Source organism: Schistocerca serialis, chromosome 1 (genome assembly GCF_023864345.2).
Source record: "Schistocerca serialis cubense isolate TAMUIC-IGC-003099 chromosome 1, iqSchSeri2.2, whole genome shotgun sequence".
Classification (NCBI taxonomy): domain Eukaryota; kingdom Metazoa; phylum Arthropoda; class Insecta; order Orthoptera; family Acrididae; genus Schistocerca; species Schistocerca serialis.
The window spans coordinates 621433282-621453267 of NC_064638.1; the positions used below are offsets into that span (position 1 = coordinate 621433282).

The 19986-nt window shown below is 45.4% G+C and overlaps 1 protein-coding gene across 2 annotated transcripts in view; it reads right to left on the reverse strand.

The window, feature by feature from the left end:
- Positions 1-1888, reverse strand: part of LOC126478212 (ATP-binding cassette sub-family C member Sur) — a 402049-nt gene extending 400161 nt beyond the window's left edge. For both annotated transcript variants that reach the window (XM_050103682.1, XM_050103681.1), the window contains exon 1: positions 1796-1888. The gene's annotated coding sequence lies outside the window, so the exon portion shown is untranslated. The remainder of the gene's footprint in view (positions 1-1795) is intronic.
- Between the last annotated feature and the right edge of the window lie 18098 nt (positions 1889-19986).

Below are 19986 nucleotides of genomic sequence, written 5' to 3' on the forward strand. Positions count from 1 at the left end.
GCCAGTCACATCCTGAGCCACAAGAGGTACTTCTTCTAGCAACATGCACACAACTAGTGATGCGTGGGTGTACTAACTTGTCTTGAGTCGGCCGTCTAAACGTTTGACATATTCCATCACACATAGTCGTGGAACGGAGTCGAATTGGTTTGGTAGACCAGCAAATGGATCCACCTGCACACTGGAATCCACCGGGTTTCAGAGGCTCATAGGGAAGTACTTGCACTCCGAATCAACCGAACGCGAGACCGGGTACTTGGATTTTTTGGGCGCACGCCATTAATAAGAGATTGTGGCCATCCATGACTTCAATCGCCGAACGCATCATGGTGTGCCGCCTTGAACAGCAGAGGATAAAGTATTCGCTGTTATGGCATAGGGCTCCAATATATGTTTCTCAGCACCCTGTTCCTTCGAACCATATTTTTCTTTTTTTGAATAGTGGAGTATAGATCCTTGATGGTGACGTAGTTTTTGTGCCATAAAGTCAGATAAGGTGATTAGTGTTCTGGTTAGTGTCGTGTGTCGATCCCCAGCTGATCACTTTGTCCACCATAGACCCCATCTTAGTGAAAGCGGTTGTCAAATGTAAATGTTTGTGTGACGGTTTTTTAGTCATTTTTTTGTCTTGTGATGTTAAGAATGAATAAATCTATTGTCATTTAGGTCACAACTTATCCCTGTGTACTGATTAACAGTACCTTGCCATTTTTATTAAAGTCCAGATCATAAAAGAAAGTAGTAAGCTTGCATAGGTCAACACTGAGAACAGTCTCACGTGCCATATATTTAGAAATACGAGGGCTATCCACAAAGTACAATACGTTTTGGAATTAAAATTAAATAATGTGTGGAAATTTTTTTTATTATATACAGATGAAAGCCACACTTAAATAGTACTTTTCTACATAGTTGCCATTTAAATTAAGGCACTTATCGTAGCGATGGACGAGCTTGGAAATTCCTTCGTCGTAAAATTCGGCCGCCTGCGCCTTCAACCACGTGGTTAATCAGTAACCCGGTAGAAATACGATTTTTGTGGATTTCCTGGAAAGAGGCACTACAATAAACTCTCAAAGGTATTGCCAAACTCTGCACAACCTCAGAAGAGCAATACAAAACAAGCGCAGGGGAAAGTTGGGCTCAAAGATCTTGCTGATTCACGACAACGCCCGGGCCCACACGGCAAATGCCACTCGTGAAGTTCTCGAATCTTTTAAGTGGGAGTTGTTTCCTCATCCGCCGTACAGTCCCGACCTGGCACCGAGCGACTTCCACTTATTCCCAGCAATGAAGAAGTGGTTGGCTATGCAGCGTTTTGATGACGACGCACAACTTCAAGAAGAGGTAACCACGTGGTTGAAGGCGCAGGCGGCCGAATTTTACGACGAAAGAATTTCCAAGCTCGTCCATCGCTACGATAAGTGCCTTAATTTAAATGGCAACTATGTAGAAAAGTAGTATTGAAGTGTGGCTTTCATCTGTATATAATAAAAAAATTTCCAATACTTTATTTATGTTTAATTGCAAAACGTAATGTACTTTGTGGATAGCCCTCGTACATACCTACCTGGAGCGTTGTACAATGGAATAACATTGTTCGACGTAAATATCAGTGGGAAGTGGAAATCTGAATTTTCAACGGCGCTCATCGCAAGATGCATCTCTGGTGGGAGGCACATTTGTCACATCTAGGATGTGGTCATAACAATATGTAAGCTTTCGATGCAGCTCGAATAGAACTGTTGAATACAGTGGCCTTAGGTTGTGGATTGTGCAGAGACATAGGAGTTACCTGTGCGTAGGCGAGGAGGATGGCGAAGGCAGCGGCGAGGGCGGAGCTGGCGGGCCGCACGTGCAGAAGGCCGAGGCCGGCGCCGGCCCAGCAGGTGGCGCCAGCGGCGGCGCGCGCAGCCCCGTACACCAGCAGCAGGCCGGCGGGCAGGCAGCGCGGCGCGCGGGGCGCCCCCGCCTGCAGGGCTGCCAACTGCAGCAGCGCCGCCCCAGACGCCAGCAGCGCGTGTGGGAGCCGCGGGCATCGCGACCCCGCAGCAGACAGCGAAGCTTCTCCCAGGGAGACCAACTCGCTTAGCGCCAGGCACAGCCAGCACACCGACCACCTACGCAAGGTAACACAGGCACTTAGCGTCTCATAGACTCAGCTCTAGATGTCGGACAGGCCGCTCCTTCTCTTCCCCTCCCCCTCCCACGTATGTTATTCCATATTAACCATCACGAAAAAACTGAATTTTAATATGTTGTTTATGTGAACAGAAAAGCAACTTTAATCCTTTAGAACCTGGCTAGTTTTTATTCCGCAAAGTTTAATTGTAGAAAAATGAGAATGACAGAACATTAGCAAACAGCAAAGGGTTGGTGTAGGAAGCCGATAAGTACACTACTGGCCTTTAAAATTGCTACACCACGAAGATAACGTGCTTCAGACGCGAAATTTAACCGACAGAAAGACGATGCTGTGCCATACAAATGATTAGCTTTTCAGAGCATTCACACAAGGTTGGCGCCGGTGGTGACACTTACGACGTGCTGACGTGAGGAAAGTTTCCGACCGATTTCTCATACACAAACAGCAGTTGACCGGCGTTGCCTGGTGAAACGTTGTTGTGATGCCTCGTGTAACGAGGAGAAATGCGTACCATCACGTTTCCCACTTTGATAAAGGTCGTATTGTAGCCTATCGCGATTTCGGTTTATCGTATCGCGACATTGCTGCTCGCGTTGATCGAGATCCAATGACTGTTAGCAGAATATGGAATCGGTGGGTTCAGGAGGGTAATACGGAACGCCGTGCTGCATCCTAACGGCCTCGTACCACTAGCAGTCGAGATGACAGGCATTTTATCCGTATGGCTGTAACGGATCGTACAGCCACATCTCGATCCCTGAGTCAACAGATGGGGACGTTTGCAAGACAACAACCATCTGCACGAACAGTTCGACGACGTTTGCAGCAGCATGGAGTATCAACTCGGAGACCGTGGCTGCGGTTACCTTTGACGCTGCATCACAGACAGGAGCGCCTGCGATGGCGTACTCAACGACGAACCTGGGTGCACGAATGGCAAAACGTCACTTTTTCGGATGAATCCAGGTTCTGCTTACAGCATCATGATGGTCGCATCCGTGTTTGGCGACATCACGGTGAACGCACATTGGAAACGTGTATTCGCCATCGCCATACTGGCGTATCACCCGGCGTGATGGTATGGGGTACCATTGGTTACACGTCTCGGTCACCTCTTGTTCGCATTGACGGCACTTTGAACAGTGGACATTACATTTCAGATGTGTTACGACCCGTGGCTCTACCCTTCATTCGATCCCTGCGAAACCCTACATTTCAGCAGGATATTGCACGACTGCATCTTGCTCGTCCTGTACGGGTCTTCCTGGATACAGAAAATGTTCGATTGCTGCCCTGGCCGGCACATTGTCCAGCTCTCTCACCAACTGAAAACGTCTGGTCAATGGTGGCCGAGCAACTGGCACGTCACAATACGCGTCACTACTCTTGAACTGTGGTATCGTGTTGAACCTGCATGGGCTGCTGTACCTGTACACACCATACAAGCTCTGTTCGACTCAATGCCCAGGCATATCAAGGCCGTTATTACGGCCAGAGGTGGTTGTTCTGGGTACTGATTTCTCAGGATCTATGCACCCAAATTGCGTGAAAATGTAATCACATGTCAATTCTAGTATAATATATCTGTCCAATGAATACCCGTTTATCATTTGCACTTCTTCTTGGTGTAGCAATTTTAATGGCCAGTAGTGTAATAATAATACTGATGGACCCCAACTACTATGTCTAAGTACAGCATTCTTTCATTTTCCATTTCCGTGTCGTTACTAACAGTTTGCATGAGAAATTCGATGAACGAATATTCCTGGCAGTAAACTTGAGATACTCCAACATGTTAGTATAGTATGTTTTATTTACACGAACTCTCTAGTACTTTAACGATAAGTTCTCAAATACAGCTATGTACCACATGCGAGAGATATGTTTACTCTTTGGACTGTAGTTACTCTTTGGAGAGCTAAATCTAAAGCAAAAAGCAGAGACAGGTGACAAACACGCTCTGGTACGGTATGCCATCGAGAATAGACGTGTACAACTTTTAAATAGAACTATAACTCATTGTTGTCCACCATTAAACGCAATTTTATTTTCCTTTGCTATTGTGACGAGTTTATTAAAAGAACAGAAGGAAAAGGGCTGTAATTATCCTCAAGGATATAATACAGTATTGAAAAGATATTTAAAGACACTTCATTTTATAAGCGGTGCATTTCCAAAAATGAACATATGTATGCGTGATGTTTGCCGAGGAATCTGCATCGCGGTCCTAGGATACATTGATCGATACACCAAGAGGTGTTTTTACCAATGCTTGAAGTACTCTGCTGTCCGGCTACACATCGTCGAACCAAACGATAACTGAATTGCACTAAATCAGTTTTCGAAGCTCCTATACAAAATACTAATTATTACCAGCAATTTACAGGCGACTGGCGGAGATATGTAGCTGCACAAGGCAACAGTGTCCGGCCGAGACACAAGCAGCAACAGGGAAGTAACCGATATTGTGACGTAATACGAGTTTCTAACCAGCAGCGAATTTTATAATATCATCAAAAAATTTTTTGCATCACCCCAGTTCCCAGAACTCCTGAAGATAGACGTTACTGTGGGTATTGTATCACAGACACAGTCCCTTTGACTGTTCAAACATGTCACTAAACGCGCCCAAAGACGTAAACAACAATGCAGGAGCAGCGCCTATTAGATGGCATGGGACCGACAGCCTATCAGTTCCACCAGGAAGGAGGTACACGTCTCGTGTTTGTAGTTCAACCATGCCCAGACGGTCAATGCCGCGGTTCGATCGCGCCCGCATTATTACTTTGTGCCAGGAAGGGCTCTCAACAGGGGGATTGTCCAGGCATCTCAGAGCGAACCAAAGCGATTTTGTCTGACGTGGAGGAGATACAGAGAGACGGGAACAGTCGATGACATGCCTCGCTCAGGCCGCCCAAGGGCTACTGTTGCAGTGGATGACCGCTACCTGCGGATTATGGCTCGGAGGAACCCTGACAGCAACTCCACAATGTTGAATAATGCTTTTCGTGCAGCCACAGGACGTCGTGTTACGACTCAAAACTGTGCGCAATAGGCTGGATGATACGTAACTTCACTCCCGACGTCCATGTCGAGGTCCATCTTTGCAATCACGACACCATGCAGCGCTGTACAGATGGGTCCAACAACATGCCGAATAGACCGCTCAGGATTGGCATCACGTTCTCTTCACCGATGAGTGTCGCTTATGCCTTCAACCAGACAATCGTCAGAGACGTGTTTGGAGGCAACCCGGTCAGGCTGAACGCCTTAGACAAACTGTCCAACGAGTGCATCGTAGTGGAGGTCCCCTGCTGTTTTGGGGTCGCATTATGTGAGACCGACGTACGCCGCCGGTGGTCATGGAAGGCGCCGTAACAGCTGTACGATACGTGAATGCCATCCTCCGACCGATAGTGCAACCATATTGGCAGCATATTGGCGAGGCATTCGTCTTCATGGACGACGATTCGCGCCCCCATCGTGCACATCTTGTGAATGACTTCCTTCAGGATAACGACATCGCTCGACTAGAGTGGCCAGCATGTTCTCCAGACATTAACCCATTCGAACTTACCTGGGATCGATTGACCTACCAACCACTCCGGCCGAATCGCCGTTTAGGAGTGGGACAGTCTGGACCAACAGTGCCTTGATGAGCTTGTGGATAGTATGCCAGGACGAATACATGCATGCATCAATGCAAGAGAACGTGCTACAGGATATTAGAGGTACCGGTGTGTACAGCAGTCTGGACCACCACCTCTGATGGTATCGCTGTATGGTGGTACAACTTGGAATGTGTGGTTTTCATGAGCAATGAAAATGGTGGAAAAGGTTGTTTATGTTGATCTCTATTCCAATTTTCTGTACAGGTTCCAGAACTCTCGGATCCGAGGTGATTCAAAACGTTTTTTGATGTGTATATATAAAATTATGTGCATATAATATAATATGTCACCGAAATTTAAAAATCACATACGTAGGAAAACTAAACAACTGCAGAACTATTACTGGGATCATTCACATTCTTTAAATATTTGGGAGTATGCATACGGAGCGATTTAAAGTGCAGCGACCACATGAAAGTACTCCCAGTTAAGGTAGATGCCTGAATGAGATTAAGTGAAAGAATCCTTAGGAAGGGTAGTCCTCGCACGAAGAAGTTAGCTTAAAAACCCCTCGTCTGACAAAAATTTGAATAATACACATCAGTATGGAAAACGTCCAAATAGGATTTATGGGGGTAATAGAGAAGATCCAAAGCAGACCAGCATTTTTTTTATATAGGTTCATTAAGTAACCACGAGGTACTCAGCCAATTCCAGTGTTGGAGGCTGCAAAAGAGGTGTTGGCATCAGGTGCTGTTTACTATCAAAATTCAGAGACCTTACGTTCCCAGACGAGTTAACCAGTACATTATTTTCTCCTACGTATATCTCACGGAAAAACCATGAAAGTAAAATCAGAATCGAGCTCACACGAAGGCTTACCAACAACCGTTCGTCCTGCGGATCACTCGCGACTGGAACAATCACAGGAGGAAGCGATTCTGGTGCTCAGTGTACCAAATACCACAAGGTAGCTTGTGGGGTGTAGATGCAGATGTACCAGGCGGTTGTAATTAACTTGGTAGATATTCTAATGCGTTAATGCGGAACCGATTAATGCTGGAAAAAAATTATTTTCAGTTTTGATCACCAGCTGCAAATCTTGCACTGCGAGTAGAAGAAAGACGATAGATGTGTTTCCGTATGTGGTGGATTAAGAGCAGTACGTGGGTAGGGAAAGTCAAACAAATGAGAAAGGCTTAATGTTGCTTTATTATCAACAAACGCATACACAGTTTGATTTCAATATGATCACCGGAGACTTCGAGGAGACGCTGCAACCACCCGGTACATGTACATGCAGAAATCCTACAAATCGTACAATAACGAGCAAATTCAAGTAGATCTTATGAGAAATGGCGTGAGATTCAAGTAACTGCACATCGAAAACCGTCAAGGTTAATGTATACCATGTGATCAAAAGTATCCGGACACCCTCAAAAGCCCGCATCTCGTGGTCGTGCGGTAGCGTTCTCGCTTCCCACGCCCGGGTTCCCGGGTTCGATTCCCGGCGGGGTCAGGGATTTTCTGTGCCTCGTGATGGCTGGGTGTTGTGTGATGTCCTTAGGTTAGTTAGGTTTAAGTAGTTCAAAGTTCTAGGGGACTGATGACCATAGATGTTAAGTCCCATAGTGCAGAGAGCCATTTGAACCATTTTTGAACACCCTCAAAAATATACGTTTCCCTATTAGTCCATTGACCTGCCACCTACTGCCAGGTACTCCATATCAGCGACCTCAATAATCATTAGACATCGTGAGAGAGCAGAATGGGGCGCTCCGCGGAACTCACGGACTTCCAACGTGGTCAGGTGATTGGGTGTCACTTGTGTCATACGTCTGTACGCGAGATTTCCACACTCTTAAACATCCCTAGGTCCACTGTTACCGATGTAATAGTAAAGCGGAAACATGAAGGGACACGTACAGCACAAAAGCGTACAGGCTGACCTCGTCTGTTGACTGACAGAGACCGCCGACAGTTGAAGAGGGTCGTAATGTGTAATAGGCAGACATCTACCCAGGCCATCACATAGGAATTCCAAAGTGCATCAGGATCGACTGCAAGAACTATGACAGTTCGGCGGGAGGTGAGAAAACTTTGATTTCACGGTCGAGAGGCTGCTCATAAGCCACACATCACGCCGATAAGTGCCAAACGACGCCCCGCTTGGTGTAAGGGGCGTAAACATTGGATGACTGAACAGTGGAAAGCGTTGTGTGGAGAGACGAATCACGGCACACAGTGTGGCGATCCGATGGCAGGGTGTGGGTATAGCGAATGCCCGGTGAACTCCATCAGACAGCGTGTGTAGTGCAAACAGTAAAATTCGGAGGCGGTGGTGTTATGGTGTGGTCGTGTTTTTCATGATGGGGGCTTGCATCCCTTGTTGTTTTGCTTGGCACTATCACATCACAGGCCTACATTGATATTTTAAGCACCTTCTTGCTTCCCGCTGTTGAAGAGCAATTCGGGGTTAGCGATTGCGTCTTTGAACACAATCGAGCGGCTGTTCATAATGCACGGCTTATGGCGGAGTGGTTACACGACAATACCATCCCGGTAATGGACTGGCCTGCACAAAGTCCTGACCTGAATCCTACAGAACACCTTTGGGATGTTATGGAACGCCGACTTTGTGCCAGGCCTCACCGACCGACATCGATACCTCTCCTCAGTGCAGCACCCCGTGAAGAACGGTGTGCCATTACCCAAGAAGCGTTCCAGCATCTGATTGAACGTATACCTGCGAGAGTGGAAGCTGTCATCGAGATTAAGGGTGGGCCAACACCACATTGAATTCCAGCATTACCGATGGAGGGCGCCAGGAACTTGTAAGTCATTTTCAGCCAGGTGTCCGGATACTTTTGATCACATAGTGTATTATTTATCTGGAGTTTTCTCCGTCACAATAGTTCGTACTCATGTATGTGTGCCTTCTCCTAAACTACACGTAATAAGTGGGGATTTATTTCCTGAAGTAACAGCAACAAGAATAAAGAAATACTGTTGGCGACACCTGAAACAGTACAAGAAGAAAATGATACAAAACAGATTGCTGGTGTGTGAATCTTAATGAAAATGATCGAATCCCTATTGCACTTCCATTAATACCGGCTCTTTTTCGAATAATAACGATCTTAAAAACCAAACGAAGTTTTGCACACACACTGGTAAAGACTGCGCGCTTCACAGAGAGCTCATTACCTGAAAACGCGTGTAGAAACTCACAAGTTCTAAGACGTGACGGTGTGCGTCTGCATATGCTACCAGGCCATTCGTGCTGACGAAACGTTAGAAGCGTTGTTACAGGAAAGAGTTAAAGTAGTTGCATGTCAGTAGCAAATGCTTTGGAACCAGACGTACTGTGAAACACACACACGACGTGGCACTCGTGCCGTAGTAACCTTTCACGCCATGCAAGAAGCGGCACAAAGCAAATTTCACGTCGCGGCGTAAATTTGTGCACTGCGCCAGGAAAAAACGGCGCGTGCGTCATTGTTTGAACGCCGGGTCGTTGATTCACTGTAGTGCGGAGAGTCCGGAGCGAAACTTGCGAAATACAACGACGTCATAGCCATTAAAATGTGGCACACGGCTAACAAGCCCAGCAGCAAAGCAGAAGTTCTGTCATCAGCCTGGACGGGTCGTTTTCTGTTTGAATTCTCGGTTGTCAGTGTTGTGCAATATTTTTAGGTCCGCCCATACGAGATAACTTCTCCTAAAGTATTAACTATCGCAACGTGCCTAGTGATCATCGGTTGTACAATGAATGCATTACCTGCTCGTATAGCTCAACGCACAGAATACCAACTTGCAAGACAGAGAGGTCAGCCAGAGCAGCGTGTAATCTGCGCAGTTGATTAACGAGTGTTGATGTGGGACACCGACCAGTCCGCCTGTGGTTTTAGGTGGTTTTCCACGCTCTTTTAGGGTAATTCTGACTTTCCCAAATTTCCGCCTCAGAAAATGCGATACACGAGCAGCTAAAATGAGCTAGCACGCAGAACGAAGTGTACATGCTTCATCGACAGGTGGGCGCACGGCTTACCTCGCTTTTAATTTACGTATTGCCGACGGGCGCCATTCTGGACCTGTCGCGCTGCTGTTCACACTTTGGCCACTATAGTATAAACTGGGGTGTAAAATGAAAGTAACTTTCTCATGATGTGTCATTGCTAAGTAATCTAGCACGATAGAACTTGAACCATACATAGGAACAACTGCTACAATATAGTACAAAAGATAACTGAAAGAAATACTTAATGAGACGAACAGAAATGACACTTTTATTCAAAGACAATTATTACACAGAAATCATCGCGATTTACAATGGTCCTGTGGACATAACACAAGGCAGAACATTGTTGTCAGTATGGTGTGTGATCACCACGAACAGCAGTGCATGATGATCAGAAGGCTGGTGAGGCCTTGTGGCGGGACGTTCCATTCCTCAAATCAAATGGTTGAAATGGCTCTAAGCACTATCGGAGGTCATCAGTCTTCTTGACTTAGAACTACTTAAACATAACTAACCTAAGGACATCACACACACCCATGCCCGAGGCAGGATTCGAACCTGCGACCGTAGCAGCAGCACGGTTCCGGACTGAAGCGCCTAAAACCACTCGGTCACAGCAGCCGGCGTACCATTCCTCCACCAGCGCAACCGGCAACTGCTCGACTGTCGGTGGGTGTGGACGTGCAGCAGCAGTAGGTCTCCTCACCGCATCCTGCATGTGCTCCATGGGATTTAAGTCGGGGAAACAGTGCAGAGCGGTCCAGTCTCTGAATAAATATCCTCTCGTTTCGAGAGCCTCTCCACCAGCGCTGTTGAATGGATCACCTATTGCCATCCATAAAAATGAAGTAAGGGCCGAAAACGCCCCAGAAAAGATCCACATATGGATGCAGTACAGTGACCATTGAATCTACCGTGTTCAAAGATTTGGAGGCCAGTACATCCATAGAACAGCATGCCTCCCTACGCCACAACACCTGAACTACCAAACGATCATTTTCGACAATTTTCCTGAGTGACTAAAAGTGTTCCCACCTCCCCCATATGAGGGTACATCCAGAATCACTGCACAGACTACACCATTACAACTGAACCACCAAAACGATCATGTTCGGCAACGTTCCTGGGTGAATTACGTGTTCCCACCTCTCGCTACGTGAGGGTACGTCTAGAATCACTGCTCAGACTGAATCTGCTGTCATCAGAGAAGAGCACGCGATCCCAGTCCTCGGTGGTCTATTTCCTAAGCTCTTGGCACTATTATAAACGATGCCGCGAATGGTGCGGGCCGGCCGGAGTGGCCGAGCGGTTCTAGGCGCTACAGTCTGGAACCGGGCGACCGCTACAGTGCAGGTTCGAATCCTGCCTCGGGCATGGATGTGTGTGGTATCCTTAGGTTAGTTAGGTTTAAGTAGTTCTAAGTTCTAGGGGACTGATGACCTCAGCAGTTAAGTCCCATAGTGCTTAGAGCCATTTGAACCATTTGAGCCGCGCGGGATTAGCCGAGCGGTCTGAGGCGCCACTTTCGTGGACTGTGCGGCTGGTCCCGGCGGAGGTTCGAGTCCTCCCTCGGGCATGGGTGTGTATGTTTGGCCTTAGGATAATTTAGGTTAAGTTGTGTCTAAGCTTAGGGAGTGATGACCTTAGCAGTTAAGTCCCATAAGATTTCACACACATTTGAACATTTTTTTGAACCATTTGAAAGGGAAGGAGACCACTGCCATACAGCGGTTTTGCCACTGTGGACTGTGAAATTGCGTGCCTTGGATTCCTGTTAAATGTGGTTGTTGCAATTACACCCGGTGTTAGACGTGGGTCCCTCTTTGCCTGTTGCATAATGTAACGAGCATTTGCTGCTGTAGTTTATCGTGGTCACCGCCTCTTCTCCTTAGGGCAGCAGTGCCTGTGGTTCGGAACGGACCTTGCGCTACACTCGTCACACTTCGTCTTTCGTCAAATTTTCCGATGGGTCTTCCCTCTATGTAGTCATCCAGATGTTGTCCCCGGGCCATTTTGTTATGAAGACGACAACCACAAGGCGCCGTAGCTGCTGTCTGATTGACGCGTGCTGTCTTTTTTGCGGGGCGCTGTAGTCACGCTGACATCACGCCATGTCACGTCCAGCTTTCTGTACGAGGCCGCGACAACTCCGGCAACGTGCCTCCGCACTTTCATTCATTTCCACGTAGTTGTTAACATGTTATGTTACTTTGTCTACCCCGTCCTTCAGTTTTGCAGAGCAGTGTATTTAGCCGCCTCTATTAAGGAAGTGAGCTAAACTACTTCATGTATTGCTACAGAAGAGCAATAGCTTGAAGTTCGAACCGCCAGCAAAAAAAAAATTTTAAAAAAAAATTTGTTGGATATTATCTTTTGTGAGGCCGGCCGAAGTGGTCGTGCGGTTCTACGCGCTACAGTCTGGAACCGCGTGACCGCTACGGTCGCAGGTTCGAATCCTGCGTCGGGCATGGATGTTTGTGATGTCCTTAGGTTAGTTAGGTTTAAGTAGTTCTAAGTTCTAGCGGACTGATGACCACAGCAGTTAAGTCCCATAGTGCTCAGAGCCATTTGAACCATTTATCTTTTGTGAGAATAATCCGCAATTTTCGCGCTGCTGTCGTAACCAGTAGCGACAGCGATAGGATTCGAGTTCCTGGTACGATAGCGAGGTCATACACCAAGTGTTGCTGCAAGTAGTTTTAAACTGATCATTTGGAATGCTCAGCAACAGCAGCGGACGAGACAGTCAAAATACGTCGGCAATATCGTTTCTACAAGCAAAAATCAAGGTTGCAGGTCACACGTCACAATTACTGATCAGTTTTCGTTAACGAAATCTGAAAGAATCTAGCTGAAATAAACCATTAACAAGTAAAGAAACCATGCTCCTCAGGGCTGAAGACAGCACATTAGACTGTTTTCTCCTGGAAAGTTACTTACTGCAATGCTTTCGTGATCTCCCATTTATAAACGAGGCAAAATCGCAGTATATGACGTACTACGTTTAATACGTTGTATTTTTTGGCAAGAAATATTTACTTGAACGAAGTGTTGTGCAAAACAAAAGTGCCTTACTGATAATAGACATGCAATGAAGAGTATCCTCGTTATAAATGTATCATACTAGCATGAACCATTCACAACATCCCTGCCTGAAACCTGACAGCCGACATTTATATATATCGACTGGGGTGGACTTGACACATGTCATGTGCAGACCACTATAGCTATATTCTGAACTAGTTTCTCCAAATATATGCAACAGTCATTGTCTGACTCACATATTGCACCTAGTTTGAAATTGTTATTTTAGCTTATAAGCAACTGTGAAATTACGAGGATTAAAAAAAAAGGCTATACTGTCCGCTTCATTTGCATGTCCTTTCTGCTTTCTTAAATTTCCTTTTATTGCTTTGTTTGCTGCAACGACACAGTAAACGCAAGCAAACGAATGAGAAAAGTAAGCAACAGTCTACTAGATTTTAGCATTAGCTGTGGAACGAAATGAAACAATAACCATATGTGTTGGCGCTGCTACATGTCAAAATTGGTTCAAATGGCTCTGAGCACTATGAAACTTAACATCTGAGGTCATCAGTTCCTTAGAACTTAGAACTACTTAAACGTAACTAACGTAAGGACATCACGCACATCCATGCCCGAGGCAGGATTCGAACCTGCAACCTTATCAGTCGCGCGGTCCCTGACTGAAGTGCCTAGAACCGCTCGGCCACCGCGGCCGGCAGCTACATGTCATCTTTAGTTGAAAGTTTCAACCATTTGCAAACAAAGAAAAAGCGTCACGCGTCTAGAACTTAACCTCACATCATTCATTACACAGCAATTTTGATCATGACTTTGTTGAAGTTAAAACACGGAATATGTTTGTTGTGACATAATCGTTCGGCGTATCTCAGATTTTAAGATGATTTACAGTTACGCACAAAAATTATTTTTGTTGCATCTCTCCCTTCAGCAGGAACCCTACAGTCTTTCCTGCCTTCTGGCATCGAATAGTGTTGCCGAAGTCACAAGCTTAGCATCATTTCAGTGGAAAGATACGAAAATACTATACTGCATACATAACAGGAGGGCACAGTAGCACAGTGTACAGCTGAAAACGTGACAGGACACAGCTTCAGCTAGCCCGCCCCCTTTAGATCATCACTGCGGCAACAGGAAGGGTATTCGGGCCCTAAAGTTACATTAAAATACGGAGTAAATTGGCAAAAATTTGAAAATGACGGACTCAGTAGGGCGAGTAAAGCTCTGGGAAGTAATGAGATTCTTTATGACAAGATAACGACCTATAAATTTAATTAACGTCGGTTGTAAACGCTTGACTGAAATACCGAACTTAATCTTTTACCACCGATGTGATTTGTTAGAGCTTTCAATGTTTACTGAACCGGCGGCTAAACTCATACACCTCTTGCAACACGAATATTCGTATCCGAACCGAAATTGCACTCAGTCATAAGTTGTGAGCTCAGACGATTCGCCGACGAAAGCAAACACGGGCTGTCGTGTCTGTCGTATCGGAACTGGATGAGTCTGTCTAGGCGTCGCTCTACGGACAGGATGTTTGCCTGACCGCCCACAGTCTATACCTGTGGCTGCCCTTGGATTCCTTCGCTTTGTATCGATAGTCACAGGCGCGCTGTGTGCCTCTTCAGATATCACTCGTCAGATTGCAGTGACAGTGCACGACGATACATGAAACCTTAATCATATTTATTTCTCTACTAAGTGAAGAACTGTAGAACTATTTGAAAGTACTCCGATTTATCCTTTATCAAACAGGATGTATCTGCTTCGCACGTCTGATGGCCCTTTCCAAACATCACGGAAAGATGTACCGATATTTTTAAAATTCTATGATCCTTCTATATGCCGTCTCCAAACGTTAACCGACTGTATCTACAGGAAAATATAGCAAAAATACGAGAAAACCTATTTCACTTACTTATATATTGCACAAACATGTAAACGAAAGTGTTGACAACTATTCCACAGCAAAATTACCTCTAACATAATAAGTATCTAAATGCTTAATGCTGAAAGCACAATAGGCTATTTTCCCATGTCAAAAATGTTGTTCGGATTGTTGTCATTCTGACTGATTATAGCATTCAAATAGTATTTACGGTTAATATTCTTACAAAATATCTGTTATTTTTATGTAATTAAAGCTTAACAATCGTTAAACATCAAGATTTGGACACGTGATCGAAAATGCTCTGTTATTGGCTGAAGCTCTGGTGACGTCACAGGCTAGGAGTAGGACGAAGCTATACGTATGTTATAGGAGTGTTCGCCGAAGTTACGAGGTTTTTACGTACTTTTTCTGCGAATAGTGTAGCTATTTTGTGATGGAAAACGCAATTACAGCTTTTAAGTAACAACAGAAAGGAATTTTGTGAACGCTTATGGTGGAAACCTTGCGAAAGTTGATGCATTTATGCTCGATATATTTAGAGCGGCGACATGTGCAACGACGGACATTCTTTTCCCTGCTCCCTGCAACATCATTAAACTCGCTCAAAACTAAGGAATTGTAGATCTTTTGCAAATGTGTTGTTGTTGTGGTCTTCAGTCCAAAGACAGGTTTGATGCAGCTCTCCATGCTACTCTATCCTGTGCATGCCTATTCATCTCCGAGTAACTACTGCAGCCTACATTCCTATGAATCTGCTTACTGTATTGATCTCTTGGTCTCCCTCAAAGATTTTTACCCCCCACGTTTCCCTCCAGTACTAAATTGGTGATCCTTTGATGCCTCAGAACATGTCCTACCAACAGATCCCTTCTTTTGGTCAGATTGCACCATAAATTTCTCTTCTCCCGTGTTCTGTCCAGTGCCTCCTCATTAGTTATGTTTTCTACCCATCTAATTTTCGGCGTTCTTCTGCAGCACCACATTTCACAAGCTTCTGTTCTCTTCTTGTCTAAACTGTTTGTTGTCCACGATTCACTTCCATACATAGCTCCACATGAATACTTTCAGGACGGATTTCCTGACACTTAGATCTACAGTCGATGTTAACAAATTTCTCTTCTTCAGAAATGCTTTCCTTGCCATTGGCAGTCTACATTTTATATCCTCTCTACTTCGACCATCATCAGTTATTTTGCTTCCCAAATAGCAAAACTCATTACTTCTTTTAAGTTCTCATTTCCTAATCTAATTCACTCAGCAGCACCTGATTTATGTCGACTACATTCCATTATCCTCCTTTTGCTTTTGTTGATGTGCATCTTATATCCTCCTTTCAAGACACTGTCCATTCCGTTCCGCTGCTCTTCCAGGTCCTTTGCTATCTTTGACAGAATTACAATGTCATCGGCAAACCTCAAAGTTTTAATTTCTTCTCCATGGCTTTTAATTCCTACTCCAAATTTTTGTTTTGTTTCCTTTACTGCTTGCTCAATATATAGATTGAATAACACCGGGGATGACCTACACCCTGTTTCACTCCCTTCCCAACCACTGCTTCCCTTTCACGCCCCTCGACTCTTATAACTCCCATCTGGATTCTGTACAAATTGTAAATAGCTTTTCGCTCCCTGTATTTTACCCCTGCCACCTTTAGAATCTGGAAGAGAGTATTCCACTCACCATTGTCAAAAGCTTTCTCATAGTCTACAAATGGTATAAACGTAGGTTTACTTTTCCTTTACCTATCTTCTATAAGAAGTCTTAGGGTGAGAATTACTTCGCTTTTTCCTACATTTCTACGGAATCCAAACAGATCTTTCCCGAGGTCAGTTCCTAGCAGTCTTTTCATTCTTCTATAATGTTAGTGTTTTGCAGCCATCACTTATTAAACTGGTAGTTCGGTAAATTTTTCACCTATCAGCACCTGCTTTCTTTTAAATCGCATTATTATATTCTTCTTGAAGGCTGAGGGTATTTCGCCTGTCTCATACATCTTGCTCACCAGATGCAAGAGTTTTGTCGTATCTGGCTCTCCCAAAGCTATCAGTAGCTCTAATGGAATGTTGTCTACTCTCGGGGCCATGTTTCGACTTAAGTCGTTCAGTGCTTTGTCAAATTTTTCACGTAGTATCATATCTCTCTTCTCATCTTTGCCTACGTTCTCTTTCATTTCGATAATATTGCCTGAAGCGCATCTCCCTTCGGTAGACCCTCCATAACTCCCTCCACCTTTCGAGTCTGCATATTGAAACTAGATTGTCGACTACCAGTCATGAACTACGGCCCAAAGCACAATAAAATTATTCTTGGCAAATCTTAGTGGTGATTTCATGTACAGAAGACACTCGGCAGAAATAATATTCTGAGCGAGTGCTAGGAGGAGCAACGGGTAGCTCATCTGACTGCGAATATAGAGTTCACATCTTCGAATCCTGGAAAAATCGTATATCTTTAAAATCTTTAAGCGAAATACACCAAAACGGTGTTAGTAAGAACTGATTGTAGAAGTTGTTTCGATGGTGGGAAGTGTATATAGCTTCAGAAGCTTAATCTGAGAAATGGACCACAGAGGATACACGCATTTACTTTGCGAATAAACAATTTACTTTTTTGGATAGCATTGCTAGTAGTGAAGATATTACCAGACGCCTACAGTACAAAGCGATGTAGGACGATGAGGTTTTCTGTACGGAGAGAAATAAAGAATGTACAACATGCAGGTGACACAAACGTAATTGTGACTGTAAACTAACGTCAGTGTCTGAAGCGGACGTACTTCACCTTTATGTAAGATGATGAAACTTCAAAGGTTTGTTGCAAGGATAATAGATGGGCAGTACGAAGATAAAAAGCCTTGTTTCTAATAAAGTAAAAAGTGTTTGGTCACATTAACTAGAAAATGTCTTTTTTAACGTGACGTGGTTGAAATTGTTCAAATGGCTCTAAAGCACTATGAGACTTAACATCTTAGGTCATCAGTCCCCTAGGCTTAGAACTACATAAACCTAACTAATCTAAGGACATCACACACATTGATGCCCGAGGCAAGATTCGAACCTGCGGCCGTAGCAGCAGCGCGGTTCCGGATTGAAGCGCCTACAACCGCTCGGCCACAGCGGCCGGTTAACGTGACGTGAGTGAACAGCGATTGCAATGTATATAAACAGCAAGGAAAGCACAATAATATTCCGTTCCTGGTAGGTGTGGTGAAGTTTTGTAGTTGTGGTTTCTTCATATGAGAGGTCTGTTGATTTGTCTTACAATTAAGTTAAAACGCTCTTTCGGGTTGGATTTGAGCCTGAGATTTACGAACATTGTCTTCTAAACTCCACGGTTTACCACTGTCACAAATCGGCTGCCGAATAATTTACGTAAACTCGAATGATACGACAATTTTCATTAGGAGTTTAATTTCACTAAATGACGCTCAACTTCCTTGTAACTGTGGAAAAGCGTATCTCGGAGGGATATTACTGTTAACTTCCCAGTGCAATACATTTTTAAGTCAGTGAACCTGTGCGTCGGCTTGGTAGCAATTTGCCGGTACAGTGCAACCGTATTTTACTCATCTTCTCATTCTCTTGGACACTGGAAATAACTTTTCAGGAAATTTTATAGATGTATTTTAACAGTATGGTACTACACGCCATTTTCCGAAACTGGTATCTGTTCCGTGCAAGTTACACACTGTCAAGTCACGTCCATATGACCACCTGTCAAAAGCCTGGATAGCCAGTTTTTGCAGCGCTGACCGCTGACCTCTGAGAGACGTGCAGGGAGGCAGTCGGAGAGGCTCTGGAAGGCACCGGCAGGGATGCGGAGCCATGCCGACTCCAATGCCGACTCCAGCTGCGCTAGCTTTCTCAGCTGAGGATCCATGTTGCGTACAGCTAAAACCAGGTGGTCCCACAGATTCTCTATCGAATTTAAGTCCGAGGAGCTTAGTGGCCAGGAAAGAACGGTAAACTCGTCCTGGTACTCTTCGAAGCACGCACGTACACTGCGAGCTGTGTGACACGCTCCAATGTCCTGCTGGTAGATGCCATCAGGGAGGGGTGGACATGCTCCCCAAGGATAGAGAGCTACTTGTGTCGAACCACTGTACATTCCAGAATGACGCGATCCACCAGGCAATGCGACGAAAACATTCCCCATAAGGCTTTCTCCTCCGGCCTTGACCGTTCCGACGGTCATTGTAGGGTGTTTCCTTTCAGAAGCGTCACGCCGTATACAAAATGGCTCTGAGCACTATGGGACTTAACATCTGAGGTCATCAGTCCCCTAGAATTTAGAACTACTTAAACCTAACGACATCACACACATCCATACCCGAGGCAGGATTGTAACCTGCGACCGTAGCAGTCGTGCGGTTCCGGACTGAAGCGCCTATAACCGCTCTGCCACCACGGCCGGCCACGCCGTATACACCAACGGCCATCTGTCAGATGGAGCATAAAACGTGATTCATCTGAAAAGGCCACCTATCGCTTCTCAGTGCACGTCCAATTGCGGTACTGGCGTGCAAATTCCATCCTTCGTCGCGATAAAAGGTGGTCAGTATGGGTGCATGAACCAGGAACCTGCTGCGGAAGCCGATACGCAGCAACGTTCGCTGAACGGTCGTTGAGAAGACGGTGTTGTAGCCCTCGGCTTATCTGTGTGGTCAGTTTCTCAACAGCTGCGCGTGTATTCGCCCGTGCACATCTGTGCAGCCGTCGTTCCCCCTGTCATCTATGGCACCTGCTGCACCACATTTGGTTCGGCGCCCGTTTTGGAGAGCGCCACCTTGCCGCGCACAGAATACTTTAACCTCAACGGCACGCAAACAGTTCACAAATTTAACCGTTTCGGAAATGCGTTTGGCTTTGGCGAGTGCTTGGAAAACTTGCCATCACGTGTAGTGCCGACAGTGGGATACGGAGGTGGTTAGGGACTGGCCCCGTTAATGCGCTTAAAGAAACGGAAAATTCGCAACGCTATGAACACGTTTTACAGCAGTGTGTACTGCGTACAGTATAGGGGCAGTTGGCGGATGATGATTGATTGTATCAGCATGACATTGCATCCTGCCATGAAGCGGCATCTGTGAGACAATTTCTATGTTTGTTAGACAATTTCTGAAAAATAAAGTTGAATAACTGACGGCCTGACCACACCTGCAGCCAACTAACCCGAGACGGTTAGAGAGTCCACAGCCTGAATCAGAAAAGCATAGGAACTTGACAAAAGAAAAATAGAAACGGAAATTCCCTCCCTCCACTAACGAGAA